This window comes from Ictidomys tridecemlineatus, chromosome Y (genome assembly GCF_052094955.1).
Source record: "Ictidomys tridecemlineatus isolate mIctTri1 chromosome Y, mIctTri1.hap1, whole genome shotgun sequence".
NCBI classification, from domain to species: Eukaryota; Metazoa; Chordata; class Mammalia; order Rodentia; family Sciuridae; genus Ictidomys; species Ictidomys tridecemlineatus.
Genome location: NC_135494.1, coordinates 19495007 through 19507592, shown reverse-complemented (window position 1 = coordinate 19507592; position 12586 = coordinate 19495007). Strand labels below are relative to the sequence as shown.

Below are 12586 nucleotides of genomic sequence, written 5' to 3'. Positions count from 1 at the left end.
GATACCCATGTTACTAGTATTGGTAGTATAAGGTATGGAAACAATTTTTCAATGTACAGGTAAGGTACCCCTAGTGTCTATTTGAGAAGCCAAATAGTGGCCAGTACTATTTTAACTATCATGGTCTTGGGAAACTAGGGAACACTAAGAAATTGTTGCAGTTGAGAAAGGGACATATTTATTTGTGATGTATATGTATAGATGTAAGGATTAAATGTGGGTGTAGAGATATACATGATATACATGATTGATTCTCATTGTTCCTTGTAGTGTATACTGGACACTTGTCCAGGGGAAATACATGCTTATCCTGTGGGCCTCTGTTGCCATGTTTGTTTAAAGTCACCTTATTTAACACATATAACACATATTACTCATGGCTTACATTGCACTTGTGCCTGGATGAGGCTTACCTGTTTTCTCTGTAAGGCATCTCAGAGCCTTCTATGCTTAGGAACAATAGACACACTTCAGCAAAACACCTGAAATCCCTGTTTATCAACTGATTTGCTTTTTCTTTGCACATTTTAAACAAAAACTTATGAAAATGTATGCCAATCTGCAGCTTCCACCTACCTGTCCCAACCCCAGAGGACCATAGGAAGTGCAAATGCCAGCTTCAGGGAAAGTACGCAGATTTTGCCACATGACACTGGATTAAAAAATCACAACCTTCTCATATTTTGTCCCACAGCATCTTTAGGGAGGCCCTGTGAGGTAGACCCAGCAGAGATAACTGTCCCAAATTTTCACATGATATAACTGAGCCTTAGAGAATTTCAGTAACTTGCCTAAGACAAAACAGTTTATGTTGAAAGTGAAATCGGTACTAAATTATGCAGTAGATCTATTTCCTGATTGATCTGTATTGACCTTGGTCTTAGAAACAAAATAGAGCAGCAAATAAAATCAAATTGATAGAATTAGAACCCTGTTAAGATAACTCTTAAGTTGAACACATTTATAAACTGTACAGATGCCTTCTTCCTGCAACTCTCAAAGTTCAAATTTGGCCATTTTCTCTCTAGCTCCTATTCCATAACCCTAAACTTCAGGCCAGGTAGAGTCATGGAAAATTCCAGAGGGAGACAGAGAGAGGAGAGCATTTGTTCTCAGAACACTTTGTGTGGGTTGAATGGGAGGAGGCTCCCACCAAGACCTAGGGAGTGTAAGAGGTTGGTGAGGAGTTGCTCACCATAAGTGGGCAGGCATTATCCTGCCTTTCAGGCAGTTAATAAGCCAATATTCTCCCCTTGACAATATCTATACATGGAGACAGAAATCAATCATTTCAGGCCCCTTGTAGCTGTTTGCTGAGTAATTCATCAGATTGCTAGAAGGGTAATCCAATTTAGTGGGCATGATGACGAAGTAGTTATCTGAGTCATTCCTGTTGTGTACTGCAGTGGGTAACTGAAGAGTTGATCAGAACAAAGCTGCCACAATAATTGCATGAAGAAAACAGATTTGGGTGCAAAGACAGATTGTGGGGAGGAGGAAGGACAGGTATCACAGATATGAGAAAAGTAGACTCTAACTCAAGCCCAGGAAGACCTTCCTATCCCAGGGTTGCAGGCATGGGCTCAGATTGACTCCATGAAGGAAGAGGCACCTGCCAGACCCAGCAGTGCTCATAGATGGTAAAACTCTCTGGCCAGAATGCTGCAAAGGAAATTCTTGTGTCAGTTGGGAGGCTGCTATGACTTCCTTTCCTTAAGAATCCCTAGGATCCTCTGATTACCTACCTATAGCAATCTGTCCTCTCTACCAGGATCTACCAGGAAAAGAGTTATGAGGATTCCAATATAAGGAACTGGTCTCATAAATGGCAAATGGGTTCTGTGTAAATAGGGCCTCAGTTTCTCCTTGGATGGAACTGATGTATTTAAGGCAATGACTAAATTTCTTGAGGGGAGAGATGGGATCATATTGCCTTACTTGGTGGGTCTTACCCTAATGGGCACTAGAAGGAGCTATGAATGTAAGGAAAGTAAAGCTTCTACCCTAGAATCATTATGGCCTGTAGGAGAGGTGGTCAGCAGGCTCTATAAAAGTTTATTTATAGCAAGGATCAGAGACCAAATATGAAAATTGCCATTAGAGAAATATGCCAAGGTCTGGGAGCATAGAAACAGAAGGATGTTCCAAGAAGTATCTGGAAGGCATTTTGAAGGAGGTGACATTTGACTCCCAGGGATGGGGAGAATTCCCAAGTGAAATAGGGGCCCTCTGAGCGAAGACATAGAGGCACAAAACTGATGCACAGTAATGTCCAGCAGGAGCAAGCTGTCTGGATTTGGATTCCAGTTTGGATTTGGATTTCAGCTATGATTTTTAGTAAGTTGTTTGCCTCCATGTACAATAGTACTTCATCTTTTAAACCTGGATAATAATAGCATCTACTTTTAGAGATTGTTCCAAAGACACCCAAATTACTGTAGGTAAAGCTCTCAGAGTATACCCAGAGGCTCGGGATGGCACTCTGCATGCTTCCATCATCAGTTGCATGTTATGCCTCCAGTAGTCAAAGCTCATTTAGAGTTTTGCTTTTATCACAGACAGGGGTAATGATGTCCTGCTTTTAATTACTCACAGTTTAATGACACAGACAATAAAAATTAGAACTTTTTTCCTAATTAAAGTGTTGGGAGAATATAAGTCATTCCCAATTTACTAATAAGTAAGCTGTCCACCAAAAACTTATTTGTACATCTCAAGTTTGGTGCCCCAAAGATTCTTGTTCATGGAAATGTTACACTTAGTTATAGCTGAATTAGTCTACTGAAGCTCTATGTAAGCCAGAATGGAGCAATAAAGTGGTTGAAGGGCACCAATGGGAGTTCTGGAGTTTTGAAGAAGAAAGGTCTTTTTTTGTGGAGTAGAAGGAAAAGAAGACTTTTACCCAAAGTTGATAATGGGACAACACATTTTAACTCAATGACCATTTCCTAAAAAGTCACTGTGCCTGACACTCAGTTTGGCGGTAAAGGAGGATTTCATAGATGAACTCCATCTGCTCTTGTCGTCTTTCAGTGGGTTATAATTGACTCGTTCTTCTTCCTCCTCCTCCTTTCCTCATCTCCAGTGCTCTCAGGCTATTCTAAGCTTTCCACTTCAACACTCCTTTTAGGCTTGCTCCCTAACTCCCTTGGGTGAAAAAAAGGGGGATTAGTTATGATATAACTTATCATTAGGGGAAAGCGATTGAACTGAACAAATTGACTTTGAAGTTGGAGCTAACAAGTATGCAGTTCAACTGAATCTTCCATTGGCACCCCCCCACACACACACACACCTGGTACACCTTTTCCTCTATTATCCTGCCAAGCCTGCATGTTCTGAAAGAGCATCAGGTCATACGCACAAGAGTTTTCACCACAGTGAAATGAGACTCCAGCCAGAGCACAGAGGCAAAGGTGGATGGAAGCTGCTGAAATGACTGTTTTAAAGACAGGGACTAGGTTTTCATCTTCCTTTTGTTTTCTATAGCAATTAATACATACACACACACACATGCATACAAGTGTGAATGTGCACTCACATGAGCACACACATGGCTTGCTAGGCTGAAGGAGGGAGCCTGCATTTCACACACAGAGAGACCCTGTGGAGACAAGGATCATTCCCTACCTTGAGTTCATTGACCCAACCTCAGGGTGATACGCCTAGCAGTTGACCCAACATTATTAAAGATCTACAAAAGTAGAAATGGTGACAAGCAGTGCAGAGTTCTAGGTCTGTAATGTATTACCTTCCACTGTTCCTTCCCCTGGTGTGCTCAGAGGGAAAAGTCTTCTCCCAGAGGTGATGAAAAGTTTGACATGCCCAAGAAAGTTTCTGTTGAAATGAATTTACCATAACAGTGGTGAGTTCCTACACAGCAGCAGATTTTAAACATTGGCATGGCATGCCCAAGGAGAGCCAAATACTCAGCCCTGTGGCATCTAGGATTATGCAAGAAGTTTTCTGTGGTTTAGAGGTTCTTTGGTCAGTGTATGGGTATTGCATCTATTCCTGCTCTTCTGACTTGAGGCTTGCTCCTGACCTAATACTTGCATTCATCTTTAAGAGAAATGTATCACTTGATCTCTTCTTAAGCTAACCCCAGTCTCACTTCCGCTATTTCAGTCTTGCCTCCAACACTATTCCCAGGGTCCACTGTTGCTAATAGTCTCCCTATTTCTTGGGAGATGACCTAGGACCAGAATCCATGGAAGCCCTACTCCTCTAGTTAAATCAAAAAGCAACAAATTGGTATCTGTAATATTTCAGAGAAAAATATCACTATCAAAGCAAAAGATAAAGATGATCTATGCTGTTTGATAGCCCATGAAGATGTGGCTTCGTTCTGACATGGCAGCCTTCAGCTTCCTCCTCTTCCACAGTTCTTCCAAGACCTATATCCACACATTACCCCAACCCATCCTCCATCTTTATTTCCCACTCTTCTTTCCACCACTCCAACTCAATTTGTCTGATATAATTTAAACCTATATTTCAATAAATATTTATTAGAGACCAAAAATCTTCAAAACTTCAGGAATTAGGCTAATGATGGAATTTGAGGAAACAGAGCAAGTGGTGAAAGGAAACCTTGCCTGACATCACTCATCTCTTATTATGTAATGGACTAGACAAACATTCTCAGAGGAATAGTGCTTTACACTTATCCAGTAGTACAACCCGAGGATAGTGGGTTTGTCAGAACTTCACAATATGATAACGCAGAGCAAATTTTGATGGGGGAAGGGAAAGAATGTGTTCTGGAGTTGGGAAGTCAGTGTGGGTGGAAGGCAGACTGCCTGCCTGATTAGCTCTAGACATTGAGAAACTGAGTGGAAGAAGGATGGTAATTTAAGTAAAGACCAGCTCCTGAATTGGTCCTGCAGGCAAACTTCATGCACTTCATATATTTGTCTAGAGCTAACTTAGTATTCATAGAGATTCTATGTTCTCCCTGGTTTCTGTGGTCCTTTAGAGCTTTGTATTTTCCATTACTCAAACATCCTCAGCACACATTCCATATTGGAATTTTGACAACAATGAATTACTTAACATTAGGGATTCAGGAGTTGGGAAACATCCTAGGTAATATCCTATTCATACTTCTTAAATGGAGAAATATTACCCACAGGTGGTTTTAACACAAGTGTTCTTCAATTCTTTATTTTGAGTCTAAAATAATTGGACATTTGTTTTCCAGTTTGAATTCCCAAATACTCAAGTCATGAGATTTCTTTGAATTTTTTTGTTAGAGGGTCAATATTTTTAAAGGACAACCTTTTCATTATAATAACTACTGACAAGTCTGAAGGAAATTGTATGTAAATAGCAAAAAATTCAGGACAACTTTGTCATATTCAAAATCAAGAACCATATTTCTACCCTGTCACTTTTTTAAAAAAAAATTAGTGTTTCATCAATCTTTCCAACCCTTTCAAAATTACTATAGACACCACTTTTTATTGTGGAGAACTTCTAATGTTCATTTGACATGAACTTACTACCAATTTTAGAAACTGAATCATTAAAATCACTAACAACAAAAAAATAATAAATCTTTCACTGTGCTAGCACTTTTAAAACCTAGCTATGGAGCCTCGAAACCACACAGCAAGATAAAACTTCATGATAAAATAGTTTAGTCCACGCCTCTCAGATCTAACCAAAACAACACTTAAACATGACAGGTGACCATCAGTGGGTAGCCAGTTCTAGTGTCTAACTATCTTCCCAAGGGACATTTCTCTTACATCCATCTCAACTCATTTTATAATGCAATTATACTATTAACTACCTGGAATCAGTGGAGGTCTCATAGATTGAGGGCACAGTCCATAAAAACACCCTCACTTTAGACACCAGCCACAAGCTCCAGAGATCCCTGATCACCAATGCTACTACATCTACCCAACTAGGTAAAAACCTGAGGATTCTTACCATCCCTCTAAGATCTGATAATTTGATAGGATAATTCATGGAACTCAGGAAAGCACTGTATTTATGTCTAAAGTTTCATTATAAAGGACACAAACCAGTACCAACCAAAAGAAAAGACCTGTAGGTCTGGGAGAGTCTCAAATGTGGAGCTCCCATAGACTCTCTCTGTGGAATCAGGACATATCACCCTACTGGCTGGTCAATTTGTTCACCAACTAGCTTGTGCTCATATTCTTTATTGAAGTTTCCTTACACAGGATGGGTTGAATCATTGACCACATGACTGAATTCTATCTCCAGCCTCCTCTCCTTCCTCCAGATCGGAGAAAAACATCCAACTCAAACTTTGAACCTGCTAATTGCATACTTGGGTTTTCTGGCACAGCCAGACCCACCCCAAAACTCTCCAGGGTCCCACCATCAGTTACCTCATTAGCATAAAATCAGGCTTGTCCTACAGGGCTCACTATAAATAATAGAAATCTTATGAATGAGTAAATTCCAAAGACTTAAAAATCTCTGTCCCCAAAATCTGGAGCAAAGACCAGATAAATCTTTATTATTCAACATCTTCCTACGTGACTTGAGATGACACATATAAATTAACTCTTTTTTTTTTTTTCATTTTCTTTTTTGTTGTTGTTGTTGTTGTTGTTCCACTTAGAGCTATAGTTCCTTTGATATTTCTCTTTTTTCTTTTAATTTAATTAATTTACTTTAATTAGGGTATATATGACAACAAAATGCATTTTGATTCCTTGCACACAATTGCAGCACAACTCTTCATTTCTCTGTACACAAAGTAGCATCTCACCATATGTACAGTCATACATTTACCTAGGGTAATAATGTCCGTCTCATTCCACCATCTTTCCTGACCCATACAACCTCCCTTTACCTCCCTCCCTGTTGTCCAATCAAAGTTCCTCCATTTTTCCCATGCCCCCCAACCCCCATTATGGATCTGCATCCACTTATCAGAGAGAACATTCAGCCTTTGTTTTTTGGGATTGGCTAACTTCCTTAGCATAATATTCTCCAACTCCATCCATTTACCTGCAAATGTCATTATTTTATTCACTTTTAAGGCTGAGTAATATTCTGTTGTGTGTATATACCACAGTTTCTTTATCCATTCATCTATTGAAGGGCATCTAGTTTGGTTCCACACTTTAGCTATTATGAATTGAGCTTAATGCAGTGAACTTTCCTCTAAACAGTGATGTGGCTGTGTTACTATAGTAGGCTGATTTTAAGTCCTTTGGGTATAGACTGAGGTGTGGAATAGCTAGGTCAAATGGTGGTTCCATTACAAGTTTTCTAAGGGATATCCACACTGCTTTCCAAAATAGTTTCCAATTTTCAGTCCCACCAGCAATTTATGAGTGTGCCTTCCCCCCCACATCCTTACCAACACTTATTGTTGTTTGTATTCTTGATAACTGCCATTCTTACTGGCATGAGATGAAATCTTAGAGTAGTCTAGATTTGCATTTCTCTAGTTACTAGAGATATTAAACATTTTTTCATGTATTTGTTGCTCAATTGTATATTTTCTTCTGAGAAGTGTCTGTTCAGTTCCCTATCCCATTTATTGATTGGGTTGTTTTGTTTTTTGTTTTGTTTTTATTTGTGTTAAGTTTTTTGAGTTCTTTATATATCCTGGAAATTAGTGCTCTATCTGACATGCAGGTGGTAAAAATTTGCTTTCAAAGTGTAGGCCTTTTTTTTATCTCATTGATTGTTTCTTTTGCTGAAAAGAAGCTTTTTAGTTTGAATCCAACTCATTTGTTAATTCTTGATTTTATTTCTTGTGCTTCAGGAGTCTTGTCAAGAAAATCGGGGCCTAATCCAAGGTGATATAGATTTGGGCCTACTTTTTCCTCTATTAGGCACAGGATCTAATTCGTATGTCCTTGGTCCACTTTGAGTTGAGTTGTGTGCATGGTGACAGACAGGGGGTTAGTTTCATTTTGCTGCATATGGATTTCCAGTTCTCCCAGCACCATTTGTTGAAGAGGCTATCTTTTCTCCACTGTATGTTTCTGGCTCCTTTGTCTAGTATGAGACATTTTTGTTACTATAGCTTTGTAGTATAGTTTAAGGTCTGATGCTGTGATGCCTCCTGCTTCACTCTTCTTGCTAAAGATTGCTTTGGCTATTCAGGGGCCTCTTATTTTTCCAAATTAATTTCATGATTGCTTTTTCTATTTCTATAAGGAATGACATTGGGATTTTAATCAGAATTGCATTGAATCCTTATAGCACTTTGGGTAGTGTGGCCCTTTTGACAATATTAATTTTGCCTATCCAAGAGCAAGGGAGATCTTTCCATCTTCTAAGGTCTTCTTCAATTTCTTTCTTTAGTGTTCTATAGTTTTTTTGTAGAGGTCTTTCACTTCTTTTGTTAAGTTGATTCCCAAGGGGGTTTTTTGGTTTGTTTGTTTGTTTGTTTGTTTTGAGGCTATTGTAAATAGGGTAGTTTTTCTAATTTCTCTTTCAGAGGATTCATCATTGATGTATAAAAATGGATTTGATTTATGGGCATTGGTTTTATAGCCTGCTACTTTGCTGAATTTATTTATTAATTCTAGAGTGTTTTGGATCCTCTAAGAAGAGAATCATGTTGTCAGTGAATGATGATAGTTTGAGTTCTTCTTTTCCTATTTGTATTCTTTAATTTCTTTTGTCTGTCTAATTGCTCTGGCTAGAGTTTCAAGCACTATGTTGAATAGAAGTGGTGAAAGAGGACATCCCTGTCTTGTTCCAGTTTTTAGAGGGAATGCTTCTTTTTCTCTATTTAGAATGATGTTGGCATTGGGTTTAGCACAGATAGCTTTTACAAGGTTGAGGTATGTTCCTATTAACCCTAGTTTTTCTAGTTTTTTGAACATGAAAATTGTCAAATGCTTTCTCTACATCAATTGATATAATCATATGATTCTTATCTTTGAGCCTATTGATGTGATGAATTACATTTATTGATTTCCATATGTTGATACATCCCTGAATGAACCCCACTTGATCATGGTGCACAATTTTTTTAATGTTTTGTATGTGATTTGCCAGAATTTTATTGAGAATTTTTGCATCAATGTTCATCAGGGATAAAATTTTCTTTCCTTGATGTGTCTCTGCCTGGTTTTGGCATCAGGATGATAATATTTTCATAGAATGAGTTTGGAAGGGTTCCCTCTTTTTCTATTTCATGGAATAATTTGAGAAGTATTGGTATTAATTCTTCTTTGTAGGTCTTGTAGAATTCATCTGTGAATCCATCCAGTCCTGGGCTTTTTTTGATTGGTACGTTTTGATGGCATCTTCTATTTCCTTGCTTGGCATTGATTTGTTTAAATTGTATATGTCCTCTTGACTCAGTTTGGGTTGATCATGTGCCTCTAGAAATTTGTCAGCATCTTCGAGGTTTTCTATTTTACTAGAGTATAAATTTTCAAAATAGTTTCTATTGTCTTCTGTATTTCAATAGTGTCTGTCACAATATTTCCTTTTTCATCATGAATTTTAGTAATTTGAGTTTTCTCTCTCCTTTTTGTTAGGGTTGCTAAGGGTTTTATTTGTTTCTTTTTTCAAAAACTTTTAGTTTGTCAATTTTTTAAATTATTTCTTTTGTTTCAATTTCATTGATTTCTGCCCTGATTTTAATTATTTCCTGTCTTCTACTACTTTTGGTGTTGGTTTATTCCTCTCTTTCTAGGGCTTTGAGATGTAATGTCAGGTCGTTTATTTGTTGATTTTTTTCTTCTCTTAACGAATGAGCCTAATGCAATGAACTTTCCTCTTAGCACTGCCTTTATAATGTCCCAGAGACTTTGATAAGTTGTATGAGAGTTCTCATTTACCTCTAAGAATTTTTTTTATCTCCTCCCTGATGTCTTCTGTTATGCATGTGTCATTTAATAAAGTATTGTTTAGTCTCCAGGTTTTGGAGTAGCTTCTCTTTTATATTTTATCTTTGATTTCTAATTTCATTCCATCATGGTCAGATAGAAAACAGGGTAAATTCTCTATTTTTTTGTGTGTGTATTTTCTAAGACTTGCTTTGTGGTATAACATATGGTCTATTTTGGAGAAGGAGTCATGTGCTGCTGAGAACAACGTTTATTCATTCATTGATGGATGGAATAGTCTATATTATGTCTGTTGAGTCTAAATTATTGATTATATTATTGAGTTCTATAGTTTCTTTGTTTATTTTTTGTTTGGAAGAGCTATTCAGTGGTGTGAGAGGTGTGTTCAAGTCATCCAGTGTTATTTCGTTGCGGTCTATTTGTTTCTTGTGGTTGAGAAGAGTTTGTTTGATATACATAGATGCCCCACTGTTTGGGTATAGATATTTATGATGATTATGTCTTGTAAATGTATGAATCTCTTAAGCAGTATGAAATTTCCTTCTTTATCCCTTTCACTAGCTTTGGTTTGAAGTCCACTTTATCTGATATGAGGATGGAAACCCCTGCTTGTTTACACAGTCCATGTGATGGATATGGTTTTTTCCCATCCTTTTACCTTCAGTCTGTGGATATCTTTTTCTGTGAGATGAGTCTCTTGAAGACAGCACATTGCTGGGTCTTTTTTTTAAATTCAATATGTCAATCTATGTCCTTTAATTGATGAGTTTAGGCAATTCACATTCAGCATTGTTATTGAAATATGATTTGTATTTCCAGTCATTTGGTTTATTTTTGCTTTTTAACTTGACTTGGTTTCTCCTTTAATTGGTCTTTCCTTTAGTGTGGTTCCTCCCTTTGCTGATTTTCATTGTTGTTTTTAATTTTCTTCTCCTGGAATATTTTGCTGAGGATGCTCTGTAGTGCAGTCTTTCTTGCTGTAAATTCTTTTAACTTTTGTTTATCGTAAAAGGTTTTTATTTCATCATCAAATCTGAAGCTTAATTTTGCCAGATATAAGATTCTTGGTTGGCATCCATTTTCTTTCAGAGCTTGGTATATGTTGTTCCAGGATCTCCTGGCTTTGAGGGTCTGGGTTGAAAAAATCTGCTGAGACCTGAATTGGTCTCCCCTATACGTGGTCTGATTCCTCTCTCTGAGGCCTTTATGATTCTATCCTTATTCTGCATGCTAGGCATTTTTATTATAATGTGCTTTGGTGTGGATCTGTTGTAATTCTGTACTTGATGTCCTGTAAATCTCTTGTATTTGATTTTCCAACTCGTTTTTCATGTTTGGGAAATTTTCTGATATTATAACATTGAAGAGATTATACATTCCTTTGGTTTGAATCTCTGTGCCTTCTTCTATCCCAGTAACTCTTATATTTGGTCTTTTGATGCTATCTCATAATTCTTGGGTGTTCTGCTCATGGTTTCTTATCATCTTCACTCTGTGGTCAACTTTATTTTCAAGATTGTATATTTTGTCTTCATTATCTGAACTTCTGTCTTCTAAGTGATCTAGTCTGTTGGTAATGCTTTCTATTGAGTTTTTTATTTCACTTATTGTTTTTTTCATTTTCAGAATTTCTGATTTTTTTTCAGAATCTCTCTCTCTACCTGTATTTGCTCCCTTATCTCTTTATTGGTGTGATAAATGGTTGCCTTATTTGCTCTCTTATCTCTGTTGGGGTCATCGATTTTGGCCTGTATTTGCTCCCTTAGATCATTCTTTAATTCATACATTTTAATTATGTACATTCTGAACTCCTTCTCTGACATCATCAACTGTGTGTTCATGGATTCTATTACTGTAGTATCTTGGTTTATTTGGGGCAATTTCTTCCATTGTTTTTTCATGTTGTCTATGTGTCTTCCTTTCTTGCAATGTAGATCTGAGGTATTATAGTTTCTACCCTATAATCTTGTAGTGTCCCTACAGATTACCTGTACCTCACCTTGGTGTTGGGCTTCTAGTCCCCAGCCGGTGTCTCACAATAAATGCTACTGCAACAGGTGGTGATGGCAATAGCAGAGGTAACTCAAGGTAGCCATGGGGTTGTCCCAAGGTGGATGCAACCACTTTCAGAGATGGTACCAAAAGAGTGGGCTGCCTGTTCAGAGATGCAGCTGCCTCCAGGCCCTATCTATTGTCCCAAGGTGGAGGCTACTGAGTGTGGAGGGCTATGGCAATGGCTGCAATGTCCCAATATGGAGGTAGGTGAGGCCTGGGGTCCAGTGTGAGTCTGCTGACTGGCAGGGCAGTCCTGGGCCTAACCTTGGCCAAGGTCCCATGCTGGTCAGCAGGGGCTATCTGAGGCCGGACCCTGGGCTCCAGCATGGGTCTGTTGGTTAGCAGGGCAGTTCTGGGTCAGGGCCTGGGCCAATAAATGGACTTTTAAATGTATCTAAAGAAACTTGAAGATTGTTTTGTTTTATTCCCTGTAGGTATCATTTTACCAGAGAAATTGCTTCTAATTCATGGTCCCAGAGCAGGTACTGGCCAGCATTAAGTTATCAAATTACTTGCCATTAAAATTTCACAAAAAATATCAACCAGCCTTTGATTATTCCATTATGTGATTATTATTTCTTGATTTATTTCTTTATTTCTTTTATTTTATTTGAACTATTCAGAAAACTTCAATCTTGAAGATAAAATCTTCTGTTTTGTAATGATATTTCTTGCATTCTTTTCAAAACTGAAAAAAAAACAGATTTTCTGATATGATACAT

General features: G+C 37.8%; 1 pseudogene across 1 annotated transcript in view; it reads left to right on the top strand.

Moving 5' to 3' along the window:
• LOC144372089 (mitotic checkpoint serine/threonine-protein kinase BUB1-like) overlaps window positions 1-12586 on the top strand; it is a 205918-nt pseudogene that overhangs the window by 22146 nt on the left and 171186 nt on the right. The window lies entirely within an intron of this gene.